Below are 12,508 nucleotides of genomic sequence, written 5' to 3'. Positions count from 1 at the left end.
CTCCTGAAGGGCCTTGCCCCTGGCACTCTCACTAATGATAGTTGCCTCACCAAGAGAATCGCTAGAACTACAACCGCTGCCAGAAACGCCTGGCACCAGATTCCTCTCCCACTCAGCGCCTAATGCCATTACACGTCCTACAACAGCTGCACGGATACCTCCGTGAGCCATTTGAGCATTCAGAACAGATAAAGAACTGCCATTTACTTATGCCCAACACTAATCCAAACATGGTCTTTCACAAAATGATCTAAATAAAACGGCCAACTGGGCTGAGAACAAAAAAAAATGTTTACAAATGAAGCTTTGGAGCAGAACTTCTTCCCATCCCCACGAAAACCTATATGCTCAGATATCACACGTACAGAGCTGGACAGGCAGCAAGATGGCCTTCTAGTTTTTCCCCAAGCATAATACAATGGCTTTTTTTTTTTTTCTTGCCTATAGGATCATTTTTTAGCTCACTTCTTTCTAGTGAAGAGTCTATTGAATTGACTGTGCACAATCATATACTATCATCCACAAGCATTCATTACTCACCTGTATAGCCTGTACCTTATGTGTAGAAATAATTAATTATATACTGTCTCCTCTCCTTTAACAATCTGGTTGGTGAGACAGATATTTACACAGAGACACACAAACACATTTTGATGCTACATTTGACATTTACATGGGGTGCAGTGGAGTTTCAAAAAAGGAAATGGTAATTGTCTCTGGGCAAAGGTAGAGAAGCGAAAGTTCATAGAATATTCCACTCTAGGGGTGTTCCAGCTGGGGTTTTTCCGAGGGCTCAGGTGCCTCACAAAGCAAGGTGATGCTCCACCCTCTGTAGCTTCTATCAGGAAGCATCACTCTTCATCAACTTCATATACTGAAGTGCCAAAGGATGTGTTGTTAAAGAAAAAACATTACTGTCAACACCTGGCAAACAAATTCTCAAAAGGAACATTTTGTTTAGGAAAAGAATTAAAAATAGGAATCAGTGATGGTCAGAAATGGGAAGGAGGGACAAGGAGAGAGAGAGGGTAGAATGACAAAAAACAGAGGCTAGAACCCAAGTTTTAAAAAGGACAGGAACTTTTAGCAACATCTAGTAGGAATTTTAAGTTATTTTCTTGTAACTGTTACCATCTTCCCAAATTCAGTAAATACTTACATATAGACAAAGACTCCTGAACCGTAACTTTATTGCTATTGTTTTGGGGGGAAATTAAGGCACATAGCTAAACAGATCAGAACAGGCAATGGATATCCATGGTTAGGGGAAATGGGGCCTCACAGAGCAGGGCCCTGGAATTAGATTCCCACAAGTTGTGTGGGCTGAGACTGCCCACATTTTTACTAGACCTCGAAGGCAGAGGTGTCCCAACACATGGAGCACTCGACTCAAATTCATCTAAAAAAAAAAAAAAAAAAGTAGTACATGACTCCAGCCAAAAATAGTTTGAAATCCATTTATTTAATCTAAAGACTTCATTTTATTGATTACAAAAAATAGGCTTCAGAAAGGTGAAGGGACCTGTGTGAGCTTACAGCCCAGCTCTTCATGGTCAGAGTCAGACCTGGAACCCAGCTCTCCTCACCCAGGAGAGGCCAGCCTCCATCCACCATGCAAGGATATGGTTAAGCCCTGATACTGACAGGCAGCAGAGGAATTAAACACCAAGTCCCAATCTCAATCTAGCAGCCCTATCTGGCACAGCACAAAGACTATGGGCTCTGGAACCAGACTTCATGGATTCTGTGGTGAATCTCAGGCAAGTGATTTAATCTCACAGAGCCTCAAGTTATCATCTGTAAATGGAGCAATAATACTTATCAAGTAGAATTTTTTTCAAAAAAATTAATAAAGCAATATATGTGAAGTATACTCCACAAAGTGAGCAATGGCTACATTGTAGCAATCATAATTGCTGTCAAATGGAGACTTACAAATGTACCAGGGGATTTATTTTAAAATGCTTAATATATATATATATATATATATATATATATATATATATATATTTGAGAAAATATAAAGGGAATATTTTTTAAAGAATTTCCCATATTCCTACAGCCTGAAACAACCACTGTGAACATGCTGATGTATCTCAACAGGAATGATTTAGAATGTGACATTTCTTGTGCCTTGTAACCTTCCAATAGCACTCAATTTAGAACAAAAAAATGGCAGGGATGCAGTCTGTTCTAAAACCAATTTCTTGTTTGTTTTGTATTTTAGGGGTTAGTGGGAGGGGAGAAATTACACATAGATATAAACTATATCAATACAAACATTATCACATTTTAAAATCATTTTCATTCTTTTTTACAACTAGAGTTATAGAGCACTTTATAGTCCATTTAAAAAGTTCTCATGTAATATCTTTTTTGATGCTCTTGACAGCCCAAGGCACTAGGTACTATTATTATACACATTTTACAGATGAGGAAATTGAGGATCAGCAAAGTGAAATGTTTTATTCTATGTCTTTTTGGTAGTGAGAGTTTGGATTATAGCCTAGGTTTTCTGACTTGAGGCTGTTACCCCTTTGCTAATTATTCTTACCAAGGAGAACTCTTTCTAACTATCCTTAATAATCTGCACATCCTAAAACATATATGGGGAAAGAGCACTTAGAGCTTGTGAGAGCACAGAAGTACAGTCAGGAGATCTAGGTCGCATGTCTGTGTAGGGTATTTGCAAGTGGCTTACCCTCTCTGGGCTTAAGGATTCCACATTTGCTGAAGGAAAGGAGGTAGCCTGCAGGGGAAAGGAGCATCCTTCCTAATGCTAAATTCTGTCATTCTAAGACACATGAAAAATGTACTTCTTTCTAACTGATGGAAACATTTTTGATATCATGACTTATGAAAATATTCTCTACAACTCAGAAAAACTAGAGTGAGACACCTTTCACCTATAATGTCAAAGACATGCTATCTGGCCTGGGCATGGACCACTTTTTAAGAATCTACAGTGCTTTTGCAGAGAGAATGCGGTCAAGTATGAGTAACTCATGTGGATTCCAAATGTGGGTATCTTTTTCCAAGAGTGTGCTGCTTCGGCAGTCAGATGACTGTTTTATGAGGTGATACCTCATTACTAGCTGCATGTCAATTTGGATTTTGAGAACACATTTACCTTTTGGACCAGATTTTTTGAGTGATACTGATTGGCCAAATAGTCTTTCAAGGGTAAAGGGGGAAGAATCACCGAACTTAGCTGGATCCTCTGGACCTTAATATAGGAGACTGAATTCTTAATCCAACAAAGGCTTTTGCTGTCGTCGCCAGGATCCTGGACCATCAGCCAAGTCAACTCAGGCACCAGCCCCTGTAAAATACAAATGAACTGCAGCTCACATCCTCTGGATCTTAAGACTTTGCAGGAAACCCCAGCAGGACAACGGTGGGCTATGGCTCTTTCCTAGATGAAAATGTAAGGTCCTTCTGAACACAGGCATTCCTTAATGGTTGAACAAACTCAAAGATGATTTTCTAAGCCATGGGCTTAACAGAATAATTGTGTTTTTTTTTTTTGAGGGCTATTTATACTTCTCTGCCTGGGTTTCAAGCCCCACTAACTCCTAGCTAACCATCATCCCCCTGCCCAGGATTTCCTATCTAGCCAAGATGAATTCTGTTTCCCTCTTCACCATCCCCACAACAGAAATAACTCCCAGCTCCTCACCACCTATCCAAAACCTTTATACATTCTTCAAATTCAAAAGCAGCCACCCCTCCTCCAGGAAGTCGTCCTAGTTAGCATACTGACTTACACTGATATCTGCCATCTTCTGTACTTCTAGTACTTGTTGTCTATACTATATCTTTAGTTCTTATTCATATGCTGCACTATATCACACACTTATACTGTAGAGATCGTCAGCTCAACCATCTTATAATTTCTTTTATGAACTGGAACTCTGTTACAAAGTTACTCAGTTCAGTTAGAGATGGAAAAGTTTGGGGTCGAGAGTCTTGGCTGGTTGAGATGTGTTGGTGTGAATTCCACTCATATTCCTTACTAGTGTGTCACTTTGGTCAAAGGCCTAGTATCTCTGTGTACCTCTGTTTTCTCGTCTGTAGAATGAGGAATATGACTGTACCTGCTTCATAAGGTTGCTGGGAGGAATCTAGGAGTTTTTCAGGTGACATGATCAGAACAGGCATGTCTGAAAGCACCACGGTTAGCCACTGTATCTAGGAAGGGCTCAGGCTACTGCTTGCTCTGGGCTATGCCTGTGGGATGCACATAGATATGGTTTAGATATGAGGTGTCCCCCAAAAGCCCATGGGTGAGACAATGCAAGAATTATCAGAAGTAAAATGTTTAGATTATTAGAGGTGTAACCACATCAGCAGATTAATCCTCTGATATGGATTGACTATGCAGTAACTGCAGGGAGGTAGGGTGTGGCTGGAGGAGGTAGGTCCCTGGGGGTGTGACTTTGGGCTTTATATTTTGTCCCTGGTGAGCTGAGCACTCCCTGCTTCCTGCTGCCATGTCCTTTTTTTTTTTTTTTTAATATTTATTTATTTATTTTTCGGTGGACACAACATCTTTGTTTGTATGTGGTGCTGAGGATCGAACCCGGGCCGCACGCATGCCAGGCGAGCGCGCTACCACTTGAGCCACATCCCCAGCCCCCTGCTGCCATGTCTTGAAACTCCTTCCTCTGCCATGATGTTCTGCCACACCTCAGGCCCAGAGTGATGGAGTTCACCTGGTCTACCGCGGACTGAATCTCTGAAACTGTGAGCCAAAATAACCTTTTCCTCTGCTAATTGTTCTGGTGGGATCTTTTGGTCACAGCAATATAAAGCTGAATGAACCACACATCCACCCAAACTAGCCTGTACCATCAGAGTTGGGCTTGAGGATATGAGTGAACTCAAATAAACTAAAGTGCTCAGTGACCCACGAGATTATAGAGGAAAACTGGGGGAACTGCGCATCCCCCATCCCCCGTGCTGATGCCAAGCGCAGCTCTCCTAGGCGCACAGTACGCAGGATTGACAATTTGATATGAGTGCTGCTGGTTGAGATCTATTGAGTTAGTAATCACACACACAGCACCTCAAAAGAGTCCTTTAGTGGCTTTATAATGCAGAAACCACAGACGGGTTCAATTTGGCAGTGTTATTAAGCAAATAAATGGATTTTAGATATTTAACTTCTAATCATATGTGAACTTCAGGAAGCTAAATGCTCCAATGACACTGCTAAATACCTCTTTGTTATAAAGCCATGGTTCAACTTTTGAGGCAAAGTTGAGGGCCTAAATTCAACCCCATTAGTTCATATTTTGTCCAAAATGCAGTTTATAATGAAGCCAGCAAATTAGGTCCCTTGACCATAAACCTCACAGAAGGAAAGCAAACAGAGCATGAATCAAAAAGGCTTTAGACAGCAGTTAGCTATTAGTAACATATAAATTAAGTGTAAAATCAAAGATGGGGGTAGTGAGTTTGGTGGTTATGTAACATAGAAACCTGAGTACAAATAGTAGTGGTAATAATAATAAAAATAATCATGTAAGCTCCTTCCTTGTGTTTTTGACAAATTGCAAGCTCAGAAAGTTAGAGTGAGCCCCGTTTTTAAATTCACTGCCACTGTCCTTAACTTATCCAAATGTAGTTACAGCCCAAAGTGCATCAAAACATCACAAGCTTCTCCCAGACCTCAGCTATATTTTTGAACAATGGGGTGAGTCACAGTTAGCCCCAAGTGTGATTCTATTACCACTGGCAGTTTGTGTCACCAAACTTGCACATCTCTGCCTGAATCATGTTAATTAAGTTTTGAGTATTTCTATTTAAAGTTATTTAATTCTCCCTTAGAGTCACACAGAGTGGAATCCTGACCTACTGCTTTCAAAAGAGTTGGAAAACTTTACATGAGGCGTCATTATTTTCCTATATGTTTAGAGAAGGCCAAAACCCACTGCCGGGGCTCTACCAAATGTGGGATTTTTTTTCCCCCTGTTTCTGTGGTCTATTGGTCAAATTTATATTGACAGTTACTTCAGAGCATGGATTATTGAAATAATAGACCACAACAACTCACTATTGTCTACCTCGGAAGCGTCACACCCATTTATGAGACCGATCTGTTCTGTGTGACTGAAGAGAAAGAGATATAACATAGAATACTTTTGAGAAGTCACCTCACAAGCACTGATGATGTTAGTCTTATAAAATCATCTGTCGAGAAAACCTGGAGTACTCCAAGAACACTCATGCCTCATAATGGCCTATAAATGTTTTTGTAAGAGTTCCAAAAAAGTGCACAACCAGTACAGTACATTTCTGTTTTCTATTTTTGTGCATTAAAAAAAAAAGAGTAAAAATAGCCAAAGGACTGATTTTTTTTCCTTTGACAATTTGTGAAAAAAAAAAAAAAAGTTCACTCCAAGGCTGAAACTTTGCATGCCAAGTTTTTGCTTGGAACTAATTTTTATGGCTGAGTTAAAAAGCCCCTGAAAAAAGGGAGATTTTAAATGTAAATGCTGACACAGCTTTGCTCATAGTGGTAAGAAGGAAGGTGCTATAATGCCTGCTTGTACCTTGTTTGTTTTATTGTTGCCTGAGGAGTCTGGTGGCCTCTCCCTGGGCATTATCCTTTTCTCCAATGCATTGGTCTATTCACATATTCGGGATATCTGGGGCTTGCCAATGGGTAAGCACCAAACCCTTCTTTGAAATGAACCCAGGAACCTACTCTGGAAGAGGACAGACTTATTTCCTAACTTTTAATAGATTTCATTATCCCAGAGACTCACTTTCCCTTGGACATTTAGGGCAGTCACAACCAACAGAAAGCAGGGAACAGCCAACCTTCCCCTTAATAGTTCTTTAAATCTTCATTTTCGACAATTGTCTGCTGGTAAAACTAGAAAAGCTAATGATGAGCTGTTTGTGCAGATTAAATGATAATGTAAATTACTTGGACACAAGGATGTATGAGGACCTGAATCAGACTTTTAGTCTGCATCACCACGAGAGTTTTAAGGTGGATATCTCACGAACTTACGTGGATTTAAAGTAGAAAGAATACAGCAGGAAGCTTTTGAGAGAAGCAAGATCCTTTTCATTTCTACCTCCTGAGGGATGCTGTTCAAAAAGCTTTCAGATAAGTAAAAAGGCTGAACTTCAGAATGCTACACGCTACTCATGTTCTAAAACAGCAAAAACAAAAATAATTATTCATCAATGGGAAGAAAACCCATGAAATCTGTGCAAACCACTGGCCAATGTTCTCATAGATTCCACATTATCATTCAAAATTCTAAGGTGTGGAAAGTGAAGCTTTGTGTTATAATGATGTTGCTGAAATAAAGGAGCCCGGTGGGGTCCCTAGACCCGAGGTATACTATGACTTTGGTAGTTATGTTTAAAACTACTAAACAGTGGCTCACAAAGTGTCACATTTAAAAAAGAAAAAGAAAAAAGAAAACTTGCTTCATTTAATTTTTTCCAACAAGTCTTTATTCCATTAAATAAAAGGAAAAAAGGCTTTTCTGAACTTTAGCGTTTTGTAGCTTGGGCTTTATTTCCACCTTAAAATCTTTACCTGGCCATGATCTGTTGTTCCATTACTGGAGGGCAAAAATGGGAGGAATTGTCTGGGCTAAATTGCAATTAGGCAGCCCTGAGTGCGGCTGGCACCAGTTAACTTGGGATATTGGAGTGAAAAGGCCCGTAATCAGCCTTCGGTCATGTAGAACAATGCATAAAATTAAATTGACATTAATGAATAATTGTGTAATGAAAATGGAAGAGGAGAGTTAATTGCATGTTACAGTGAGTGTAATGCCTAGATAACCTTGCATTTAATGCTATTCTTAGCCCTGCTGCCAAGACTGCTACAGAACCTCTCTCAGCAGGAAGTCATTAAAGCTGTGAGTAGATAATGCAGGCTCAGTGAAACCTAAGTGGCAACAATATAACAAGAGTTTCTTTCAGACCTTAGTGTTTTCTGGGGGGGGCGGGGGGGAGAGAAAAAGGGCATGTTGAGGTAATTTGTACACATCTGAATGAAAACAGGAAACTCAGAGCAATCTATTTGCAGTTTGTCCAGTCCCACAGATTTCCCAACTATTGTAGAGACCAAGGTCAGCTCCTACAATCAAAGACAAGCCTAAACCACTAGGGCTTACAAGGCAATAAGCACCCAGCTGTCTACCAGCTACAACTTAGTTTTGTTAATCACTTAGTCTGCAAAAGGTTTGACCTCAGACTTAAAAGACCAGGGAACATGTCCTGGGGACCAGTTCATGGGCACCACCTGCTCAAACAGATAATCATTTCAGGAGTCCTAACAGTCTAGAATACCCATTCTGAAACTTGCAAAGTAAACTCTGTGTACTTTGACCATGGCAAACGGTAAGATCTCTCTAGATATGTGTCTTCAGAGAAGAAAAGATGTCTCAAAATTTGCAAGAAGAAAAGCCACAATATTTTTCTCCCCACTAAAGTTTCTTTTTTTACTCTGGTTGTTTCTAACTTTCAGGCATTGCAAGGTATTTGGGAGTTTGATTTGTTTTATTTATTTTTTCTGCCTAATCTATGGACTGTCCAGAGGGAGTCTACTGTAGCAAAAGGGTACTTTTTCAGCCTAAAGGACATGAGGTAAACAGCATGTGGCTCGATTGATCACTGTGGGATTGCCCCTGGCCAGTGGTCCTGGTGGAATGTACATATGGCGTGCATGTGGTTAAAAAGACCAGGTAAAAACAGATCCCAGGGAAAGGGCTGGAAGGAGTTGGATGAGTTTAAATATCTGTCATTTTTCATGTTTACAAAATATAGTTTTAAACCTCATTTGGAAAACAAAACTCTGATTGCTACCAACAGTAGCCAAGATTTATTCATTGAAAGGGGACTCTCATTCTTTTTCAGTCTCATATTTCTTTTTTGCAAATCTAGGTGTCAGTACATATTTCAACCAAAGTGATTTTTGATTGAGGAATTATTTCATCCTTAGGGCTTCATTTTGATACTTTTTGATTTGCACAGAAACTTGTTTTTCTTGCATCCTTCAGGATGGGTCTTCAGTGTGGCTGGATGAATACCTTTTGCTCCAGTCTTCCACTTGTGCTCCCAGGTTTTCCTGGGCAGGGAGCTGTAGAGCCCACACTGGCAGGACTCAAGCAGTGGGAGATGCTTCTTCCATCAAGAAATTGTCAGAAATACTGAATCTCTGAGAAAAAGATAACCAACTCAGATGGTACAGGTCCTGGGTATTGGTGAATTTGTTTAGAATACAGTGCATAACATCAAACACTTGAAATTCTCAGACTAAAATAGAGAATAATGAAGGAGAGCAGCAAGAGGGAAAGAAAGCCAAAACTCTTTGTATAAAACTCAAACCATTGGCATTTTTTGTTTCCAAGGCTGAGTCAGTTAGTGGGTTCTGTCTCTTACTTGCTCTGGGATTTTGGCAAATTCTTGTCCTCTCTAAGCCCTCACATCTTAGGTACTCACCTAATGGGGCTGTCATGCAGGCCGTGTGATAATGCCTATTGAGGTAAGTACTGCACAGACACTGCTGTTGTTGATCATCATCGTCATGATTACCATCACCCAGGCTACTATCCCTCCTGATGACAGCAGAGACCACACCTATGTCTATACATCTTTCATGCCTACAATCCTTAAAGCTCTTGTCCAAACCATCTGCCCATCGTAGCGTCTGCCTATACAATTCTTATCAGAAATGAGTGTCCACCTGTCTTACATTCCCTGACTTGTGTGTCTGATCCTGGAAACTTCATTTTACTTTCTTACATGCAGTGTGAAGTCTTATTATGGCATTCAGCTTGTGTTACACTTTTAGTTGGAGTAAATAGTAATGCTTGAGGTCAGGCACAATGAGGCGTGCCTGAAGCTTGGGAGACTGAGGCAGGAGAATTGAGGGTTCAAAGTCAGCCTCAGCAACTTAGTGAGTCCATAAGCAACTTAGTGAGACCCTTTCTCTAAATATAAAAAAGGGTTGAGGAATGTGGCTCAGTAGTTGAATGCCTCTGGGTTCAATTCCTAGCATTAAAAGAAATAGTAATGCTTAATATGTTTTTTTTTTTATGTGCATTAACTCTAAACTCACAGTAAAAGACCTTCAAATGTGGCAAAAGAAACACTAGTTGAAAATATGGTTAATTATAAGTTGTACAGGACAGAATTTTGATAAATTGAATTTCAGATTAGATGGGGAAAACTGTTTCGAAGCTTTCTATTAAAGACTTTAGAAATTTATTACTACAAAATTTCTCATCTAAATTAGGACTTGTAGTTGTATCAATGCTTATTCAATGACAAAGGACTTTTCCATGTATCTGGCCATCATGCTGAACAATTATAAATACAGGACAGATAGAAATGGAAAATATACTTAGAGACCGCTCTAAGTATATTTTAAGTTTTAAAGAGGTCATCACGACTGTGAGTAATTTTTTGTATTGTCTTTTATGGGGGAAATAGATGTGATTTGCTAGAAGAAAGAGGGAATTGTTAATTGAGGTTTACGGTCAGGAAGAATCACTCTAAGGCAGGAGGGTGGGATTTTGCTACATATAGATAAAAAGTTTTCAAAGTTTATTGTTAAAATTAGTGAAAGACAATGATCAGAGGAAAGATTTCATTATTTCTGGGAAATCCTTTGGGAATATGGAAAGATTTCAAAAAGGTAACATGACTTAGGATACAGAGATGATTTGGGGGTTCTGCTGTTTCGTAGCAGAGAAATCTGACCTCAGTGCCCTCACTATTCTGTGGAATGAGTTGTAGGTTCCCAGGGTCTTCTCTAGAACAATATACTGAGAATATCTTGCAAAATTAAATACAAACTTATTGAAAATTTGCTAGGGGGAAAGCATCGTGCTATCTTACAGGATACAGAAATGCTAAGTTGGGAGCCAGAGAATAAAACTTGGAGAGGTTTCTAAGTCATAAACTGTTTCCTTCCCAAGTGGCCATTTCATCTGATGCAGGCACACTGAGAAGCTGTGACACCACATTTCACTGTATGTCTGGGCCACCAATGTCCATTCAGGTCTGCAGAGAGAAAGCACTCCCTTCCCTTTTCTGTGACAAATCACAAATTTGCTCTGGACTCCTCTAAGCAGTTGGAAAGCAAAGAATTAATCTATATTTGATTAAAAATAACAGTATAATTGCTGATAATAATCATGATAATGAGAACAGTAACAAAAAAAGGAATCCACCTGTGAGTTATTTCAATTTGCACATGAATTTAAACTAAAAATCATTTCAGAAACTAAGCACAGAGAAATGTGTTTTAGATATTCTTTAGAAAGAATGGTGACCTGTTAATCTAACCATCTAGACACAGATATGGGAAGATGATGTGGGAAGAAACAAATATATAAAAATTAAGCTTCAATCTTTTATTCTTCTAACAGATGTTATGCCAGAATGTTATGGGCTTCATCAGAGAAGGCAAACACAAACTTTTGTTTGGACATCAAAGCATTTTTCAACTTCAGCTTAGGTAATGAAATAAATGTGCAATGTCACATATTCAGGGACTGCTTTGTATAGCTGGTTGTTTTATCACGACATTATTATTATTGTTGTTGTTGTTATTGCAGGGATTGAACCCAGGGGTGCTTAACCACTGAACCACATCCCCACCCTTTTATTTTAATTTTTAGTTTGAGACAGGGTCTCCTTAAGTTGCTTAGGGTCTCACTAAGTGCCGCAGTCTGGCTGGGCACAAATCACGAGCCACTGAAGCAGGAACAAACTTTATTTTTAAACTGCAGGAAAACACTTCACACAGCTCCCGGGGAATCCTCCCGAACGCGCCACGAGGCTTGTCCAGGAACCCCCAGCCGGAACTATCTCTCCCGGAAATCCCTCCTCCTGCACTTCCCCAACCAATGGGAACTCTCGGGGAATCCCCGGAAATCCCCATGAGAACTCCAAAATAGTGCGAGAACTCAAAAGTTGCGGCAGAGGCGGACAGGCAGAGGCGCCTGTCAATCAATACTGTTGGCAAAATGCCAGGGGCCATACAGACTCAGCCGTGGCTCTCAGCATCTCCCCCTTTTTGTTTAATTAAACAACAAGCAATGTGGCTTAGGGACCGTGCCTGTTAGGCAGTCCAATTCAACATATGGTCCTTACCCGTCATCGGATGAACTGACCTCTAGGCGTCAGCCTCCTGTCTTAGGTTGGTACCACTGCAATTGGATCATACCCGTCACTGACTACCGGTCCAGCATACAGCCATACTTGTGGATAGGTCTATGCACCAGTGGGGGGGTGAGGTTCTTTGCCTCACCTCTGTTGGCCCCCAAATTTTAGACCATCACTAGCAGAAGGGAGGAGGATGCAAAATGCCATGACACTAAGCCAATTGAGGGCTCCTTAGAAAAATTGTACCACCGGTGACACCATCAACAAAAATACTCCAGCACTACTACAATTCGCTGTACCAACAGATAGTTCACAATGCATACAAGTGATACATAGTCCAGGCAAGGTCTGCAAGCAA

Source organism: Marmota flaviventris, chromosome 10 (assembly GCF_047511675.1).
Source record: "Marmota flaviventris isolate mMarFla1 chromosome 10, mMarFla1.hap1, whole genome shotgun sequence".
NCBI classification, from domain to species: Eukaryota; Metazoa; Chordata; class Mammalia; order Rodentia; family Sciuridae; genus Marmota; species Marmota flaviventris.
The sequence above is the reverse complement of the archived record's forward strand: the minus strand, read 5'-3'. Positions refer to the sequence as shown.